At 38.9% G+C, this 8,179-nt stretch overlaps 1 long non-coding RNA gene across 1 annotated transcript; it reads left to right on the forward strand.

Annotated features, from left to right (window-relative positions):
* Positions 1-1,813: 1,813 nt before the first annotated feature.
* On the forward strand, positions 1,814-3,850 carry LOC128497886 (uncharacterized). The gene is made up of 2 exons (XR_008354349.1): positions 1,814-2,235; positions 3,655-3,850. It is a non-coding gene; the product is annotated as an uncharacterized LOC128497886 (long non-coding RNA).
* Positions 3,851-8,179: the final 4,329 nt, after the last annotated feature.

Below are 8,179 nucleotides of genomic sequence, written 5' to 3' on the forward strand. Positions count from 1 at the left end.
CCAGCTACTCAGAGCAGAAAGCTCGCAGAAGCAAATTGCAATCTGCTAATTATTACTCAATGATTAATCACTGTTATTCATTCATTGATAAACATAATTACGCTCTCTATAAGTGTTTTAGATGCAACCTTTTTAAAAATAGTTAGTGAATTACTAATATCTGATTAAAATAAGATTACAAAAGAGATTGTGCTGCTTTCTTTTTCAGAAGAGTTCTAGTTTTTGCATCATATAATGTTTTCAGACAGCTGCATATTAGCTGTTTGTATGTGTTCTAGTTATCTTAGCCTAGCTAACTCCTAATCCATATTGCATTGTGGTAAATAATACAATGGCTCCAGATTAATCACCCATTCAGACACTTTGACTAATGGATCGATTAGTTTTGCCATAAAGAATCAGCTCAATGGGTTAATTCCATGCCACCAAGTGCATTCTTGTGTTCTACTTGGTTTGTGTGCTGGATATATAAGAAAAAGCCTAGTCTGTTTAAAGCTAACACTCTACCTAAATATTTAAGGATAAAGTAATTTAGCTTCCACCTTCCTTTTTCTAAAATGTGTAACACATTAAAGATACTTTCTGATAGTGACCTGTGTAAAGGATTCACAATTATTATCTGCTGTGGGATGTAAAGTTTTTACCATTTATTCTGTACTCATAGTAACATGTTCTTAGACAAATATAAATTGTGTACCTATTTGCTTTTAATATGTTTCCTTATTTTTCCGTCATCAAAAATAATGTACAGTAAAAAAAGAATATACAAAAGGGGGTGCATACCCAGCAACTACTATTTAAAAAAACACATATCTAACACATAAATATTGGGGATTCTGTCACAGTATATGGTGATAAATTGCTTAGCCCACCACTACCCCAAGTACCCCAAGTATGGCGAGTCCTATCTAAGTTGACATGGCTATATTGCTTACCAGTGAGCTAAATCTGCGAGACTGCAATGCATTTTTTAAACTCAAATGAGACACTCAAGCAATTTAACCCCTTAAAGACCAATGATGTACCAAGCACATCATGGAAAAACATACAGCGAAGGACCACTGACGTGACATATAGTATGACGGAATTCCAATATTTGTGCCTTAGATGTTTGTTTTTTGAATAGTATTCGCTGAGTATGGGCTCGATTCTTGCTTTGTTTTATCAAAAATAATGTGTTGCATTCCATCTAAATAGCTTAAATGTATTCTTAATCATAGCTATTCATCAATTAAAACAGCAGCCACCTCCCCACTTTACATATGTCCCATTTATTACCATTTTTAAAATAATTTAAGTTGCAGTTTTCCAATCTATATATACTGTATATACAATCTGATAGCATTATTTTTTTTTTAATATAACAGCAAAATAAATCTATAAATAAAGATCCTAAAATGACCCCAGTTTTAAGTGTGGTGAATGAAATTGAAATGTGTTATTTCATCACAAGCTTATAAAAGCACAGCCAAGGATGAAACAAAGACAGCATTTGACCTCTGAGAATTTCCTTAATGGGAATCTTTAATGAAAACTCCTGTCAGAGGAAATGTATTTATTTTCCAGGTTTTCAAAGAGGGAACAATAAAATTAACACAATTAGGAAAATACTTTGCTGATGATATCAGGAAGAAAAAAAATATTTGTTTTCTCTTAGCATATGATTTTTTTTTTCTCACTTTTTACCTAATTCGAACCATCTGTTTTCCCGAGTATAGGTTTCGGCAACATTTTATATCATTCCCAGGAGTTCCCTATTTGTTATATTTGCTTTAAGAATAAATAATGGCCAAGCTAATAGATTGCTGCACAGTATAGCTGGCTGTGAAAATGTTCCATTAAGAAAGTGTTTGAAGCATTTTGGAAATAGGATAATGAAGGCGAGAGGTCAGTGAAGTGAATCACCCAGTAATCAAGGTCAAAATATTGAATGTGTTACATCTTATGTGATGTTTTAGATATAACGTGAAGGAAGATTAATTTTTGTGAATCCTAAGTAATTGAAGAAAATCTGTTTTAGCTATATGGATCACAGTCTTTTTTTTTCTTTAAAATAATAATCATTTCTGATGCTGAATTTTATTTTGTTGCTTGGTTGCCGACATACTGTAGGGTAGGTTAACTGAGTTGGTTGCCAATCTGGTTCATTAGTTGATGTGTTCACCTGAACACAAATTTTTCGATAGGGGCACAAGGCAGTTGCCTAATATACAAGTCCCTTACTCATTCCTCTAGGTCAGGGGTGGGCAATTAATTTTCCCATGGGGCCACATGAGAAATTGGAATGGTTTTAGAGGGCCAGACCTCTACAAACTACAAACTCCGAAGCCTTGTCCATTTTGTTAACTTATGTGCTGTTTAATAAAGTTATTCAAGCCTACGTCATTGGTAGAGGTGCTTGAATAAGTAAGGCCTGAATAACTATTAGCACAGCACAGAAGTGAACAAAATGAACAAGGCTTCGGAGTGCATACCGTATTTTTCGCTCTATAAGACGCACCTGCTGATAAGACGCACCTAGATTTTAGAGGAGAAAAAAAAGGAAAAAATATTTTGAGCTAAAAAATGGGCTAAAATATTTATTACAATAACTGAATAAGCTATGAACACAGTAAGACACACGCAGTAAGACACACACAGACACAGTAAGACACACACAGACACAGTAAGACACACACAGACACAGTGAGACACACACAGACACAGTAAGACACACACAGACACAGTAAGACACACACAGACACAGTGAGACACACACAGACACAGTAAGATACACACAGACACAGTGAGACACACACAGACACAGTAAGACACACACAGACACAGTAAGACACACACAGACACAGTAAGACACACACAGACACAGTGAGACACACACAGACACAGTAAGACACACACAGACACAGTAAGACACACACAGACACAGTAAGACACACACAGACACAGTGAGACACACACAGACACAGTAAGATACACACAGACACAGTGAGACACACACAGACACAGTAAGACACACACAGACACAGTAAGACACACACAGACACAGTGAGACACACACAGACACAGTAAGACACACACAGACACAGTAAGACACACACAGACACAGTGAGACACACACAGACACAGTAAGACACACACAGACACAGTAAGACACACACAGACACAGTGAGACACACACAGACACAGTAAGATACACACACACACAGTAAGACACACACACACAAACACAGTAAGACACACACACACAGTAAGACCTCCCTCCCTAACCCCCCTTCTCAGTATCTCCCCTCTAACTCCCTAACCCCCCCTTCTCAGTATCTCCCCTCTAACTCCCTAACCCCCCCTTCTCAGGATCTCCCCCCCCGCCCCGGTCACTTACCTTAAACTCCTGTGTTGGAAGCGTGAGGCGTTTGTCTCGGGTGCCGGCGCTTCACTGCTGATCGCCGGCGTCTGACGTCATATGCCGGCGCCCAGCGTAAAGCGCCGGCACCCGAGACAAACGCTTCCAACACAGGAGTTTAAGGTATGTGACCGGGGCGGGGGGGGACACCGGACTCATTGGTGAGTCACCAGGACACTCTTTGCGGGCCGGTCCGAGCTATTCAGCGGGCCGGATGTGGCCCGCGGGCCGTGCTTTGCCCAGGTCTGCTCTAGGTGCACCAATATTTGCCGATTTAGGGATTATGTAATTGTGTATTTAGAAAACATAAGGGATGGAGGCTAGCCATTGGCTAGCCCATTGGCCTCAATATTAAACTTCTAGGAATATCTTTAAGTAATTGTAACGCTTTAAGGTATTGTGATCAACGTATGTGATCAACGTACCCTATGCACTTTTTGATGTAAATAATGCTAACATATAACATGGAGCTAGAAGAAAGAAAAAATGATTTTTTGTAAGAAAAGAAAAAACATCATATGAATACAAAGAGTCTGAGTAACTTAAAATACCGTATTGGCTCGGATATAGGCCGCCCCCGTATATAGGACGCACCCTTAAAGTTTGGTGCTTTTTTAAAGAAAAAGTTTTTTTCTTTAAAAAAAGCACCAAAAAACATGCTGCCACTCTGTCCTCTCCCCCCCCCGAGATATGCTGCCACTCTGTCCTCCCCCTCCGAGATACGCTGCCACTCTGTCCTCTCCCCCTCCCCGAGATACGCTGCCACTCTGTCCTCTCCCCCTCCCCGAGATATGCTGCCACTCTGTCCCCCCCCTCGAGATACGCTGCCACTCTGTCCTCCCCCCCTTCGAGATACGCTGCCACTCTGTCCTCCCCCCCCTCGAGATATGCTGCCACTCTGTCCTCCCCGCGATATGCTGCCACTCTGTCCTCCCCCCCCCTGACTTACCAGAGTAGACTCCCGGGTGTCTTACGGGGCCGGAGGGGGACATCTATGCACATCGTGTATACAACTCCCGGTACCGGCACTCAGCGGAAGTGCCGGCACCGGAAGTTGTATACGCGTATTGCGTAGATGTCTTCCGCCGGCCCTGCAAGACACCCGGGAGTCTGCCCTGGTAAGTCGGGGGGGTTAGAATGCATCGTGCGCACGTTCACCGGCAACGGCGCATCGCCGCTGCCGGTGAACGTCCGTGCGATGCGCTTAGACAACCTCCCGTGCCGGTACTCCCCCCCGTGGGAAGTGCTGGCACGGGAGGCTGTCTGAGCGTATCAGAGAGTAGGATACAGGTCCCCTGCACCGCTGCGGGGGATCTGTATCCTAACCCCGCTGCCTGCCGGGCGCCCGGGACTGCATGTCCCGGGCGTCGGGCGCTAGACCCCGAATATAGGCCGCACCCCCACTTTAAAGACTTAAAGTGGGGGAAAAAAGTGCGGCCTATATTCGGGCCAATACGGTAATACAATTCATATGGCATAGAGAATATTTAGCAAACATATAAAAATGAGTAAGTATGAATTTGATATTAAAGTACTTTATAGTATAGTACATCAGTATTAAAACATGGGAATTTCAGCTTGTATCCTTATTTTTTTATTTTTAGAGGGAAAGTAATATGAATTTTTTTAACAAAAAAAAACTGAGTTACATTTAAACATAAGGTTCAGTCCCGCACAAAATCATAAATTTATTTAAAGGCAACAATTATTACCACTGAAATTTAAGAAACCGCTAATTTTAGTGGCCTGTTCAAAAATGTAAGTTTTTATTTAAGTAAAAACGCAAAGGTAGGTGCTGGTCATTGAATAATTGTGCAATTATTCTAATTGACATTTGTCATTGTATAGCATAACATCACTCTGTGTTTAACCCAGCATGAACTAAAATACCACTGTTGCGAATAAGAGATTTTGAAATGAGCTCCTATACTGAAAACGGACAATAAGGGAACCTTAGTATTTTCTATATGTCTGATTACAGAGACTAGAACCCCTTTAGAGCTGCTAATAGTATATGTGAACTGCTGTTTGCTCTGTCGGAAACATTCTCTACCTGATTATTTTGCCTGTTTCAGGGTGTTCATTTAACTGTATGGTTTAAAATTAACAACATTTGACTAATGAACAGGAATCTGCTTAGTGGAGTAAATGAGTCAGACGCAGATATTTATTTAGGTCCATTATCCACAGAAATTGTTCAGCGAGAAGCAGGTGTTTGGCTTGTTCCAACGTTTAAAAAGTTTGCAATACTATTTTCCATCTTTAAAGATTGGTTCACCATAGACCTCTCTTGGGAGTGGTATCTCTTCAACATAAGAAACAAATCGATAGTTCAAATGAGAGCAGGGGTGAAATATAATAGGTATCAATAGCCACACATAATAACTTATTTACTTATAGTCTATAACATTGTAGCTGTAATGATTATATATCTACTCTGTTTGAAAGAGACTGGTAATAGCGCTATTGAAAGCAGTGGGCTAAGAGACTGGAATTAAACTGATATAAAATGCAGTTTTAATATAATATCTAAATGAAACAATAAATATAATAAAGTATTGACATACAGCATAAATAAATATATATAGGTAAAGGTTAGATGAGCACTAGCCTGGCTAGGAATGGAGGTATGATTTAAAATGCTGTGGGTTACTGAATTGAATGGTTCTTAATTTGAAATAATGAATTCTTTGGGGGGTAATTTAGAAATGTGGGATGTTTTCTTCCCACTAATATTTGTTGGTAGGTGGATCACTGGTCCTAAGGGAGGATATCTTTAAAAAGGACAGGATGGTTGGACAGATTGTCTATTCCTGCTGAGCATCGCAGTACAAATGGTGATTGTAGCAGCACAGTTTTTCTTTTTCTCTTTTTTTTCTCCTTTTATTTTTTCACTGGTGCAACTCTATTTAGAACTTCACATTAGCATTTACGCTTTGTACCATAGTCTAGGGACAGTGGTAAACAATAACTCATTTTTCAAGGTTTATTTTGTCAAAGATGTAAGCTACTGATCACAAGCAACATACTTGGTGTTTCTTCATTGATCCATTATTGATGTATTTATATATATTAGCTGTGAGATATAAGATAGTGTATGAGTTATACTTACTTACATGGTTCAGGTTCTTGGGGCAGTTCAATATGGCTGCCTGGGTGCTACGTGTGCATTAATGCTCACAAAAACTGCCTTCTGTTGAGTCCAGGAATGATGTGCACCAACGTATATACACTGTATGTACACATTTATCTCTACGCCAGGATACATAGATTTTTAACCATATATTTCCCATACGAGTGCAATGTGTAGGTGCACTTTAGCTTTTGTTGTTTTGTTGATGTTCATTCTGCAGTACATTGGGCATACCTTTTGCAATAAAAGGGTTAAGCATTTTTGCACATTGTATTCTATTTAAGATCTTGCTACATGAATTGTACAAGGTTGTATGTGTTATGTTATATGTTTTGTTCTTTATTTGATTACTGCTCTACTGTGCATTTGGACAGACCTATGGCAGTGAAAGGATTAAACATTGTGTTCTTTTCAAGCTCTTTGAACCAGCATTATACAAGATTCATTCCCAATCTGATGACTGTGCATTCTCTCTGTTTATCCAGATGTCAGTTGAATCCCAAAGGTGAACTAACATTTTAAACAATACATGAGATTTCTTTAGCCGAACAAACTCAGGATTCTGAAATGTTTGGTTGAATGAATTCCATATGAACTGTGTTATTGAAAAAATCATGAAGCATAAAAGAAGTCTAATAGAACAATATGTACAATTAAAGGGGAAAAGTTAAATCCTCTGAAACTACCATTCATCCATTGTGTGTGCTGCTGATTAGTCAAGAGATTACAACTCACATCACCCTCAGCCAAGCTGACAAGGTTAATGGGAGTTGTGGTCCACAAAAGCAGGTGCACAAGAAAAGCAAAAGGCTGACTACCTGTGATTTAACTCTTTGTTTAATGTGTACCCATCTTGCCTTGAGATGTGGTGGGCCCTGTAGATTTAAAAAAATATATATAGAAAACTGATACATGATAAGTGACCAGATGCTTCAAGTGAAATACCCTGGCATGTCTTCTCTCCAAAAAAATATACATTTGTAGAGGTATTTTGAGCTGGTGACCTGCCAAATGAGAATGATATAGAATTACGGTACATTCGAAAATTTCAAGCCTGGAAAAGAAAACCGGCATGTTCCATTTTGTGCACCATAACCTCCAAAAACATTTAAAACATTTTTAAAGAAATTTCAAGACACTTATATTAATCTATGTTGGCTTTATTTTTGTTGTATAAATCATGACACGGTGTAATATGTCATGTGTTGTTGTTTAAGGGTTGTATTTACCTAATTTACCTAATTTTTAGACCTGCTAAAGATGATTGTTGTTATGTTGTCACGTTTCTTTTACATCACATGGATGGCCGTGTGCGTCGCTTACTTGGAGAACACATGGCACCTGGATGCATCCATGGAAGCCTCAGTATATACATATATATATATATATATATATATATATATAATAAATATTGTGTTAAAGACCATAAAAAGGGGCCAATAAGAGAAAGAACAATTTAGTCATCTCTTAATCTCAGAGGAACTCTGACGATCCTTTTTTTTTTAATTTTGTTTAGCCTTTTTATTAAGGTGCAATGTATTTCTAAGTTCAGAAAGGAAAATTGTTATTTCACGAGCTTTGTGTTATCATCGGTCTTAGAACCCTTACACTGTATCACCATAAAGGAGTGAAGAAACCATGGAAGC

The sequence above is a fragment of the Spea bombifrons genome, chromosome 5 (assembly GCF_027358695.1).
Source record: "Spea bombifrons isolate aSpeBom1 chromosome 5, aSpeBom1.2.pri, whole genome shotgun sequence".
In the NCBI taxonomy this organism is placed as follows: domain Eukaryota; kingdom Metazoa; phylum Chordata; class Amphibia; order Anura; family Pelobatidae; genus Spea; species Spea bombifrons.